This window comes from Mus pahari, chromosome 12 (assembly GCF_900095145.1).
Source record: "Mus pahari chromosome 12, PAHARI_EIJ_v1.1, whole genome shotgun sequence".
In the NCBI taxonomy this organism is placed as follows: Eukaryota; Metazoa; Chordata; class Mammalia; order Rodentia; family Muridae; genus Mus; species Mus pahari.
Window position 1 is genome coordinate 74,668,907 of NC_034601.1, and position 13,739 is coordinate 74,682,645.

Sequence of the window (13,739 nt, forward strand, 5' to 3'; positions counted from 1 at the left end):
ATCTAATGAGAGAGAGAGAGAGAGAGAGAGAGAGAGAGAGAGAGAGAGAGAGAGAGAGAGAGAGAAATGCAGTTTTACCAGGACACTTTTGCATAGACATATTGTAGGTGAAGACAGAAGGAGCCAGAGAATGAAAAGGAGCCAGGAGGTTAGAACAGAATTCCAGATTTCGTTGAAGACAAACAGAGTAATTCTGTGAGAAGCCAGTTTGAAACAGTCAGCTTAGAAAAGAGTTCACCTAAGAATAACTGAGTTGAACTAGCCAGCAAGAGTTCAGAAAGAGCTACAAGGGATGAGTTTATTAAGCAGCAAAACTACAAGATAACAATTACATCTGCTAAACAAAAGTTAATTTTAGAACAAGGTGTACATTCTTATCATCCCAACAATGGAAACAATGGGGCTTAGCTGAAGTGAAACTTTTAGGTTCCTAGTGAACAAATGATTAAGGATTGAAGTGCTGCTTCATTTAGGACAAAGATTTTAGACAGCAGTTTATTATTATTATTATTATTATTATTATTATTATTATCTCCTCACATTTTTAAGGGGAGATGAAGATCATCTGGAATAAGTTGGATGAGTGAAAAATAATTATCAGAATATATTGTATGACAAACTGTTTTCAAAATATATGAATTCCAGGCCCATACCAAAGTGATTAGGGATAGGATGCTTGACTGACCTAAAGGAGCTTTGCCAAGGAAACGTAAACCCAGGGTTACAGTACATTTTATTGTCATACACAAAAATACCAAACATTATAAACTCAGAGGAAACTAAACTATAAAATATTGTCATTATAATTATTTCCTAGGATACATTTTCTTACAAATTTTGAAAATGCAAATAAGTAACAAGCAGAAATTTTAAATGAACTAGTATCGTTTTCATGTCACTCCCTGCGCCTAAAAAGTAAGTCACTAAGAATAGGATATAATTGAATTAAAATTATTTCTCCTGATCATAATACATTACTCGTAAATGCATTTTTCTCAAATAAGTTCTGTGATCCATCTAAGATTTATTGAGTATACAGTATATACTAAGAGCAACATAAGTCTAAAGCTATAAAAGATTCAAGAAAAGAACAGAAAAGCAGCTTCACAGTGCAGTACATACTTTAATTTACAGTACTTGACGGCAGAGACAGATTTCTGTGAGTTTGTCCACATAATGAGTTTCAGGATATTCAAAGTATATATTTCAACCGCATCTCAAAACAAAGCAAAAAACAACCAAAAATAAAAATGAACAAAGAAACTTAGACAAAATGAATAAATGTAGTTATGACAACATCTGTAGCATCATCTGATATCCTCCATGTAAGCTAGACCAAAGAGGATAAATGTTCAATTGATGCAACTACAGGACTGACACCATTCTCTTCTGAGATAGTCAGGGGGATTTATACTATACCTAGAAACAGAAATAATTATCCATAATGTAATTTGGTAAAGTTGTGTGTTTTACAACTTTTATTTCCTTTTTAAATAAAAACTTCATGTTACAACAATAATTAACTATAAGATATGTGCTCTATTGATTTTGCTTCCTCTTAAAAGGCTAAAACATTGCCATATTTAATACACAAAAAGCAAAAATAATTTAAATGATTACCTAATGAGAAATTGATAAATAAAATATATTCTATATAATCGGACATTATTGCTGAAGGACATCAAAGACATGCTGCAACATGGGTGTTGATACATGGTGTAATGTTTAAGAAACCTAAACATCCTCACTTGGGCACTTCAGCTTGTTGGCCTTTTTGAATTCTGTGGACTATGTCTTGGGTTTATTTTGTGTGTGTATGGCTAATATCCACTTATTAGTGAATACATAACTTACATATCCTTTGGGTCTCAGTTACCTCACTCAAGGGGGTGAGGACATCCTCATGGAGAGAGGGGAGGGGGGAGGACATATGGGATGTAGAACAGTCAGAGGGTGGAGCAGGAGGGGAATAAAATCTGGAGTTAAAAAATAAAAAATAAAAAAAGGACGAGAGAAACCTAAACAGTCCATAATTTATCTGTTCCATGATACTACTTAAAGAAATACACTGAAAATAAAACTCTGCCTTTTATTTATAAGGTGTTTTATTGCAATTATAAATACTCTGAAAATAGCAACATAAAGAAATAAAAGTGTATTTGGACATGCCCGAACCACTCAGTAATAGTGCAGTACAGAATTCAAGACCTTGAGGCAGGTGATCTCATTGTACTGGCAGTCAGAATGTAAAGAAAGCCTTGTTCTCAACTCAGTTCTTTTTAACATCATTACAGTACCCCAGTCAGTGGGATGTAACTAAGGTGGGTCTCTGCACTTCACTTCATCTAGTGTGAAGTATTCCTCACATTCATGGCCAGAGGTTAATCCAATAAAGAAAATCCCTTGCAGGGATATGTGAAAGCTATCTTCTAGGGACATCTAGATTTTGTTGACAGTTAACATAAATCATTAATGGCAAAAACAGAAAATAATTGTAGTTGTCAGAATTTAAGATTGGGAGGAAACAGAGTAAATATTAATAGAGAAATAATTTCATTTTAAAGTGATAAAATATTCTGAGATAAATTATGATAACATTTGCAAGAGTCTATGATTATTCTAAAAGCATGAAGTATGTAGTTTGAATGAGTGACTTTGTTAGTAGCACTTTCTGATGGAATAAGTGTTATTACAAAGAGCTTTACACATACACACACAGACAGAAACGCAGACACAGACACAGACACACACACACACACATACACACACACACACACACACACATTCACATTACACAAGGCAGTAATCCTTGATCCATAGTACTTTTATTAATCTTCTTTGAGAAAAACAATAAATCTTGTGTCATACACATTCAGAAGCTATACTTTTTCTTTGTGTTAGACAATCCAAACATTTTATGCACGTTCTGTTCAATTTATACCAATGGTATTGAGGTGGATAATGGCTTTCACTGCACACCCGTTCATTACATATTTCCAGGTTGGATGCAGACTTATAATACCAGCTTTATGGCAAGGATATAGGGTGGTTACACATGTACCAGGAGATTGACTATAATTACTTCTTTTTTCCCATAAAATCCTCAGGATATGATCTTTCCAAAAGGAAGGGGGAAAATCTTTAGCTATTAAAGCTTCTACATTCGTTTTTTATCCTTGCATCTTTGTAAGTCTTGATTTAGGCTAAATGCATCATTAATCTTTAACATATCCACCTAAGAACTCAATTAAAGTCAAACAGAATAATGAGTAGTATTACAAAGGCTTCAAAGTAGCATACTCAAGAAAGCATTCAACTTTTCCATATGCTGCGTAATTACATACACCCACTAACTTGCACATTGCAAACCTAGAAAAACCTTAACTCTTTGTTGAGTAAGAGTCACAATATCTGAATTAGCTAATTCTGAGTAAATCAAATGACCAGAGCATAGCTCATACCATGAGATCTTCTGAGACCTCAATAGTACTATATGATATACTTACTGACATATTTCTTCTGAACTCACATTTTAATTACTTAAATCTTGAATTTAGTAACAGATATGGTGTTTATAAGTTGAAAACTATAAATTCTTACCTGCCATATAAGTCAATTTTTTGTATACTTGAGTGAGACAGTATCAATAACTCTTATTTGAGAGCAGAGAAAGACAAATTACATATTTTATCTCTTATTTGTGGATTTTAGCATTGAATCATGGTCATTTAGAGCAAAACATTCAATAACCACAACATTCAGGAAAGTAGCAAGTTACCTTGGCATCTAAGTGGGGAGGGATTTCAGAAAAAGCAACTAAGAAACAGGTGCAAAAAAGGAGGGAAAGGCTGTAAATGGAGCAGACATGAATGATGATAGAGGCTGATGCTGAGAGAATGAGAAGAGAATAGAAAGTACAATATGGATATGTGAAAGACTCACAGTAAAATATTATTTCATAAGATTAACACACACACACACACAAAGGTGCGCATGCATGCTGGCACACGAATTTATGAGACAAGGAGAAAACATATGGCTTCCCTGAGAAGCCATAGCATAAAAAAAAAAAAAAACCCACAATGCCAGATGAGGAAAATTTTATTCATGATATTTATCAGGAAGATCCAAGATAACACCACCTTTTATCCAATACATTTGTTTGTGTCCCAGGACTTTAGGGAAAGGCCATACTGCTGACAACACCAAACACTTAGACATAGTGGTGGAAGCAAGCTAGAACTGAAATTAAAACACTTCGATGAGGAATATCTTTTACAATTACTGAAGCTGTTATACAAGATGTCAAGAAAGAAAAGTAAACAAATAGTTAAAACCCAGTAGTTAAGACAGTAAGCACAGTGAAAGACCTGGCACACCAGTTCCAGTAGTGTAATAGTGGAAGCTGTATCATGTAGAAAAGGATTATCTATTTCATTTTAGTCAAGGATGGCTGTAGGCAAAATAACTCATGTTCTGATAACTCAATACTGGGATTAGAGAAATCATAGACACTAGTGGCAGAGTTCCTGGTAGATGATCCTAAATCATGATAGTTTCTAATTTCATCTGAAACAATTTTCTAATACTGACAGGTAAGTAGCTTTTATTTTAGTAAACAGAAATTACTACGGAGATCCACTCCAGGCAAAAATGCATAAAAAAGTTCCTATGATTGCCTAATTATAGTACTACATTACAACACAAACTTTATACCTCAGGCTCAGAAAACATTGCAGAAGATGGAAGGTTGAAGTCTTGGTTTTTAAATTTCAAAGTTCTTTATATCTACTGTTAAGCTATACCTTCCAAATAGATCCTAAAGAGTACATACTTCATGTTTGATATTCTCACCCACGTAAGTTCACTTCTTCGGCTGCTGTAATTATTTCCTCTTAAGGATAGTAAAAGAAAAGTCCTTTGTTATTTGGAACAAAGTTCTCAAATCTTTGTCTCACTCTGTAATACATTATCACCACTGAAATCAAGCTAAGCAATTCATTCCAAAATATAATATAGGATTTATAAATACATGGATAAATGATAGAAAAATAGATAGATAGATAGATAGATAGATAGATAGATAGATAGATAGATAGATAGATAGATAGATGATAAATAGATTCTACTTAGAGAAACAAGAGCTCAAGAAGCTGAACTCCAAAAATTCAAATAACTTCATTAAAATTGGGGTACAGAGCTAAAAAAAGAATTCTTAACTGAGGAGTANTGAAGGGCTGAGAAGCACNTGAAAAAATGTTCAACATCCTTAATTATGAGGGAAATGCAAATCAAAACAGTCCTGAGATTCCAGTCAGAATGGCTAAGATCAAAAATTCAGGGGACAGCAGATGCTGGCGAGGATGTGGAGAAAGAGGAACACTCCTCCATTTCTGGTGGGATTGTAAGCTTGTATAACCACTCTGGAAATCTGTGTGGTGGTTCCTCAGAAAACTGGACATAGTACTACCGGCAGATCCAGTAATATCTCTTCTAGGTATATGCCCTGAAGGTGTTCCAACTGGTAATAAGGACACATGCTTCACTATGTTCATAGCTGCCCTATTTATAATAGCCAGAAGCTGGAAAGAACCCAGATGTCCCTCAACAGAGGAATGGATACAGAAACTGTGGTACATTTTCACAATGGAGTACTACTCAGCTATTAAAAGCAATGAATTTATGAAATTCTTAGGCAAATGGATGTATCTTGGAGGATATTATCCTGAGTGAGGTAACCCAATCACAAAAGAACTCACTTGATATGCACTTACTGATAAGTGGATATTAGCCCAGAAACCTACAATATCCAAGATACAATCTCCAAAACACAAGAAAATCAAGAATATGTAAGACCAACACGTGGATACTTCATTCCTCCCTAAAATAGGGAATAAAATACCCATGAAAGTAGTGGCAGAGACAAAGTTTGGAGCTAAGACGAAAGGATGGACCTTCCAGAGACGGCCCCACCCAGTGGTCCATCCCATAATCAGCCACCAAACGCAGACACTATTGCATATGCCAGCAAGATCTTGCTGAAAGGACACTGATATAGCTATCTCTGTAAGGCTATGCCAATGCCTGGCACATATAGAAGTAGATGCCCACAATCATCTATAGGATAGAACACAGAGACCCCAATGGAGGAACTAGAGAAATTACCCAAGGAACTGAAGGGGTCTGCAACCCAATAGGTGAAACAACAATATGAACTAATCAGTAACCCCCCGCCCCCCAGAGCTCCTGTCTCTAGCTGCATATATAGCAGAAGTTGACCTAGTCAGTCATCGTTGGGAAGAGATGCCCCTTGTTCTTGCAAACTTTATATGCTGCATACAGGTGAACGCCAGGGCCAAGAAGTGGGAGTGGGTGGGCAGGGGAGCAGGGTGCGGGGGAGGGTATAGGGGACATTCGGGATAGCATTTGAAATGTAAATGAAGAAAATATCTAATAAAGTAAGTTAAAAAAGAGAAACAGTTCATATACAAAATAGTTTATAAGCAATTTGGACTTAAGTTTTCCAGGGCCTGGTTTTCTCCAATCATGTGACAGATTCGACGTGGATAGTATGCTATTCTTAGGACTCTTCTTCCTACCTCCTGCCTCCCGCCCTCTGAATTTACTATCACAGATAATGAAGCCAAAGAAAATCACTTCACTCTTGGTTTTACTTTCTGAGACTAGCGGGGCACATAGCACAGACATTAGCTGTTTGTTCCTATAGCCCATCTGTGGTTCATAGCAATAGGTATTTGGTTTTCCTGGTCCTAATTTTAGTTGGTAAAAAATTCTTCCGTCTTCAACTCAATGACAATATCCAAGGGCAGCATTTACAAGCATTACAGGCTAACAAACAGTAATAATCATTTATGTGCGAAGTGGATGAATTCTCTTTTCTGATGAGGCAACTAGCCACAGGTCACATTTCTTTATCAGAATACAAAACTTGACATTAAACAGGGTCACCTTTTATTTACTTGGAATAGATCAATTTGCATTGTGAAGAATTTTAAATTCATTATTCAAAGGAGAGGGTTCTTGGCCCTCCATAAGACATGTAGGACATGTCCAACCTGCGCGAAGACTTACAGCATTACTCAAATAGCATTTCCACACCTTTAGATTCTACTATGAAAATTCTATTCTATCCTTTCAATTCTTGACTAAGTGACTACGAGGAAAAATCAGAAAGTGGGTCCATGTCAGACAGCTGGAAATAGTGTCTCTACTAAGCATACTTACTTCAAAGCACCATGTCTTCTGAAATAGTACAAATTATTCTCTGCTTGGTGTCTTTGGGTCTTATAATTTTGCCCCAAAATAAACAATAAAATGATGGGTATATGCATGTTTGTGTTTAGGGATTAGAAAGAATTCATCTCACTCTTATCGATGAGAATATTATAGAGTTCTTATATATTTGTTATTATATTCACACCTTCAAGTCTTATGGAAGATAGGAAATAAAATAAAATCAATGATTGCCATGTTAAGTTAAATATTTTGGAGTCACTACAAGCTATAAAATTTGCTCTATGATATTTGCTGTTAACACTGGATCTTTTATATTTCATTACAAATGTTACAACATATTTAGTATACCTATTTTCACATGTGTACCAGGACTATCAAGTATAATTTTCCAATTTGCAGAATATTTTATTCTATTTTTAATTCAAATACTGATAGCTTTCTTTAAGTATTCAAGAGTAGCAAGAAGGTTTAGCAGACAACATTTTACTTCCCCAAGTCTGATGATGCAAATTTAATACCCTGCATCCACATTTTAAAAAGAACAGATACCTCTGATATCCAAACCTGAAGCATAGTATATATGTAGACACACACATACACACACACACACACACACACACACACACACACATACACAAACACACAAAGAAAGACAGAGAAGAGAGAGAGAATGAAACCTTATAAGCAATCACAATACATTTTTAAAGATACTATCAAACTAAAACAAATTAATAATTTATTTTAAGATTATATGTGTATTTTAACATTGATAAATACTATAAGATACTATAGTTTTATAATTAAAATGATAGATCTTTCTATTATTAAAACAAACATTCCAGGCAAGTCTAACCAGTGGCCACAGATAGCTGCACTTCAAAATAGCTATTAAGATGGTCCAAGTCAAAAATACAGTTCAGAAAGCATGAAGTGTTTTTGTGATTATTTTGTACTTGGGTGTTCAGTGCTACGGTGAGCATTGCTGGGAAGGATATAGAGTACTAATAGGAAAACTGTTGGTGCCCATGAAACTTTTCTGATGTTTTTGTGCTGCAGAATGTATCCACTGTTGTTGGCTCATTGAAGGTTCTTGAGGAAGGTCTTTTTGTTTTGTTTTTTTTTGTGGTTTTTTTGTTTATTTGTTTTTGTGGTTTTTTTGTTTGTTTGTTTTTGTTTTTGTTTTCAAGACAGAGTTTTTCTGTGTAGCCCTGGGTATTTTGGAACTCACTCTGTAGACTAGGTTTGCCTCGAACTCAGAAATCCACCTGCCTGTTTCCCAAGTGCTGAGATTAAAGGCGTGCGCCACCACTGCCCAGTCCTAGGGAAGGTCTTAATGGTTATAAAAATGATGTTTCACTTAGGTTTGACCAAATAATATGTTTTCTACCTGAAAAATTTTCCACATTAGATGACTGTTCACTACTATTAATAAAAGTTTCTTTCATAGTTTTTGTATATGGCATTAAAAAAAAATGTCCAAGGCTGATTCTGAGTAAGCAGGTCTATCTGAAGCATCATATAAAAGCTGCTATCCATACACATGTCTATGAATCCTCTCAGCACACACTGTAAAATGAAGTGGATACTTTAAGGTTCTTTGGAGAGTCAGTTGCGTTGGATGGTGTTTTGCTGGGGCAAACACATAAGGGATTGTTTTCCTGAAGTAGACACAAGTGAAAGACGAAGGCAGACTTGTGAAGGAATGTTTTACTGAAGCTAACACAGGAGAGACAGTGTTCTGCTAAAGCAAACACATGAAAGGACATGTGCTGAAGAATTCTTTGCTAACAACAGGCATGTGTTGGTCTGCCCTCACAATGAGTATTTGAGCTGCATTTGTCAGGACTTGGAAGATTCAGGCTGAGGCAAGACCAAATGGAGTAACAGAAACAGAGTTTAGCTTGCTGGTACAGCTAGCTGTACAATGCTTATGGGTCTCCTGTCTGCATTAATCTTTGCTTCCCAAATATTGGCACAGATAAGAACTTCTCTTGGTATTCCTGTTGGTCCCCCCTGCTGCCTCAAGCCATTGTGGAGGCCTGGCTGTCTCTGCTTGGTCATGTCACAGCTGTTGCTAACTAACTCTACCAAACTGGACTGCTCATGTATCCATGAAGTGTTTGAGAGTGGATGGAGCTGCAGCTACCTGTTAACCTGTGAACTGAACTGCTGATTTCCAGACAACATAAATGGGAGTTGTTCCAAAGACCTTTCTAAACATGTCTACTCCCCCTGTATCCTTTTTCTCCACTACCTCTGGTGGGTGGTGGGTTATAAGCATTTAAGAACCATCACTAAAAAGAAAGCTTGAAAAAAGTAAAAGTTATTATAAATCAAACTTCATATAAAATGAATATTGTTAGAAACAGAAAATATACATTAAAGTAAAAGTTGACTTAGAAATATAGAATCATACAAATGGGGTGAAAATACAAACCCTGCATTTTACACAAGGACTTGGAATGTTAGATGGTATTGTATCAGCATCATTATCCTGTACATGAAATATTTATGGTAAAATTTCCAGCCTTTATAACCAATTGAAAAGGATTCTCTCTTTATATGTCAATCATTTTCTTTCATATGTAACATTTCAAAAACACATTCTTCATAATCATTCTAGATACTAATTTTACTTCAGGTTATTTTGTTGTTGTAAAATTAAATGTTGCTCTTTTCTCCTCCACTGAAACAGAAATATATTTACGTTAACATTTATCAGTAGTAGTGTTCTGATTAAAAGTAATTTGATGTTGTATGGCCAATTTATCACTCACAATTTAAGTCTAATCCCTTCAAATGAATAAAATCATAATTGACATGTATTAGCTACCAAAAAGAAAATTAAAATATCCTCGATTTCAAGAAAAGTGGCATTTAAGAAAAGTTGTTCATTTGGGGAACTTTCCAATATTAAAGATTCATTTTACTTTATTTGTTGCGTGAGTGTTTATATGTGTATTGTGTGAGTTATATATGTTTTTAAGTATGACATGCAGGTGCTCCTGGAAGCTAAAGGAGGACAGGAAGTATCCAAAAATACCCTGGAACAGGAGTTTGTTGGGCAGTCAAAAGAAGGTGTTGAGCAGTCAAACAAAGGTATTGGGCAGTCCTCTAGAAGAAAGACAAGTTCTCTTACCTACTGAACCCTCTCACCATCCTAAAGACATTTTCTTGAATTTACATCTGTCTGGTGATGGCAATGCTCAAGGACTTCAAACATTATCTTATTTACTCTAAATATTCTTATATATTAACATGGAAAGCTTAGCAGTAGTCATTTTTCCATCAATTGAAATCAACAATCTTACAGGCAATTTTCCGTGATTAAAGCAAAATAATATATACTTTTAGAAAGCAGATAATAAAATTTTCCCATTTATTTTATGGATTTTATTTTGATAGTTTTGAATCATGAGAAATACAGAATTGACTTTTTCATATTCTTCCTAAGATAGTTTTCAAACTAACTAAAACTGAGTCCATTCTCATCATTAAGTTCTTCTTTGTTTATATCTATTTTTAAAGTATTTTACAGTGCCTTCTCTCTCTCTGACTATCTTCAAGACAAATTGTGAAGCAATTTTGACTGTGTCCCAGTTTCCAGATCCCAAAGCTTCTACAAATTACTCCTTCTAGTCCCAGACCCCTATTTTTTTTTTTTTTTCTCCTGCAGGTGCTGAATCCGCATAATGCTTCTGACTGATTAAGCAATTGCTTACCAGGAACATTCAATTTAAAATTGGCAAGTTACCACAAAGAAGATTCTACAGTAAACTGTTAGAAATTAAAAGGAAAAAAAAAAATGAGTTCACTGTTTCAGTATTGACTCTTTTTTGCGTTCTGATCCTTAGTAGCTATGCACTCCTGAGTTATATAATCTCTCATCCAGTGTAACTGTCTATAAACAGGACCATGTTTTGCCCTTCACAATAGTTTAGCTTTCTGTTCTTCAAGTGTAGATCCCCCAAAAGGGTAATGTTCTCTTTTATTTAAACAATATATTTCTTAGTTTTGTGCATATTTAGAACTTTTTCATATATCTGAAGATTTAAATAGGAAGTTTTAATTTACACTGACAGCACTTATTCCAATTAAAAATTCTCTACCATTCCTCTTTCAGTTATGAAACAAAAATTTTGAATAGAATTAGAATTTTACCTCAAGGCAAAAATCATCTCAGGTGTAAAAACAGCTATGTGGTATGCTGTAATTGAACTGAGCTTAATTGAGTATAGGATTTGTAAGCTGTGATGTGGCACATCAGTGTAAGGATTTTGATTTGAATATAGAAACTAAAATTCAATGGTTATTTCACTGAAGAATCATATGACTTAGTAAAATACAATTTGCTTAAAACTGTCTAATTCCGAAGAAGTTAGAATATAAGCTTATTTAAAACAGTAGAAAAAATATTCACAACACTGTTTTGAATATTTTTGATGATTTCTGGTCTACATTGACAACTTGAGTTCATTTCATACATAAGAACAATTCATATGCTATTTAATATATATAATCTAATATTAAAATAACCTAAATCTAAAAATGAGACCTCATTTTTATTTTAATATCTGTTTATTTACATGTTTATATAATCTTAATAATAGCTTGATTGCATATTTTGGAGGAATCAAATATTATTCCTGAGAGCACATAAAATATGAATAATAACTTTAATAATAATGTCAAAGAAATGTAATAGGATAAAAATCTAAGCTGGAGAAAGTTCTTACTTCTAGGTTTAGGGCATTTACTGACAAAGTTCCAGGTAAAACTGAACAAAAATAAAGCAAATGTTGATATATATTGGTAAAATTACAACTATGTGGGATAAACAAATATATAAATGTACAAAATATGAATGAACCCTATGAAAAGTAAATAATCAGAATAAGGAAGGATTTATAACTCAAAAACTAGAATCTGATGAGCTATGTCATGAAATACAGAGAACATAAGTTATTTCCCTTCTTTCAAAATAATATTTCAATGAAACAACTCATAATAAATGACAATTTAAAGTATATTAACATGCTAAAGTTCTTGTAGTGATGCTATATAGACAAATAGATGATTCCTAAATTCTTAATGGTGATCCTATAAGAATTCCTAGCATTATATCAGTAATTATTAAGCTCTCTTATAGTGGTACTTCTATTTCTGATCTTTAAAACTTCAGTGAGAACTCTGTCAGTCTCCCATGTGTCACAAGTTAATTGCTCTTAGATAATAACTGAACTTTCTCCTACTCAGAACACATCCCAAGAGGATGCAAAACAATTCATCAAAGGTCAAAAGGAACTAATGATTTTTTATAGGTGTAGGACAGAAGATAAACTATTAACTGGGTTTATCTATAAAAAACTTCACTAATAACTTAGTTATGGTTTTTACCCTTCTATGACTCTGTGGAGCTGTGGCAGGTGATGGATGTTTAGCCAGAAAATTACTCCTAATGGTATACATGTAAAAACTCTCTGTTGTAAACTTCTAATTTAATTTATGATTTGAATTTTTTTATGATGAACTTTTTAAACATGCGATCTTGTATGCTGAAAATGTATAACTACTGAGAGCAAACAGATGAAAAAGAAGAGAATTATTTTTTCCTTTCCCCACTTAGAATCTTTCCACTTTCCCCTGTAGATAGCTTTTCATATTACAACTTAGTAATAAATGCTATAATCACTTTTCAACGTGTCCCTTTTTCTTCCTCTGACTTCTGACTAGCAGGCAGTATGTGAGAGATGAGCAGTTCCTTCTGAGTTAGGGCAAAGGCCACATTATGTAATCCTGTGATGTTAGACTACAGGTGTTAATCACCTAAAACAACAACAACAACAACAGCAACAACAAAAACAGCTTTTTTTTCTCTGGGAAAGAGCAAGAAAATTTTTAGAACTTTTTAGAATTTATTATCAGCCTTTCAGTGTAGTTAGAGACCTACTATTTTGGGAGACCCTCAGACATTAAAACCACACCAGAATCCTAATCTTTATCCCTGTCTCTACCCTCTCCCTGGTAGGCTCCCTGTAGTAGTCTGAGCTGGCGTCCTCAGTCTCTGAGAGTCTGCAGAACAACTGTCCGGTACCTTATGGCTTTTACAGTCTCCATTGAGAAATCAGGTGCAATTTTCGTGGGTCTGCCTTTGTATATTACTTGGCCTTTTCCCTTTTAGCTTTTAATAGTCTTTCTTTGTTCTATATGTTTATGTTTTGATTATTATATGGTGAGGAGAGATTTTTTTCTGGTCCAATTTATTTAATGTTCTTCATGCTTCCTGTACCTTTATATGTATCTATCTTTAGATTAGAAAATTTTTCTTTTGTGATTTTGTTGAAAAAAGTTTTCTGGGCCTTTGAGCTGGAATTCTCCTTCATCTATTCCTATTATTCTTAGGCTTGGTCTTTTAATAATGTCCTACTTTTCCTGGACATCTTATGGCAGGACTTGTTTCTTCTTTTACATTTTTGATAAAT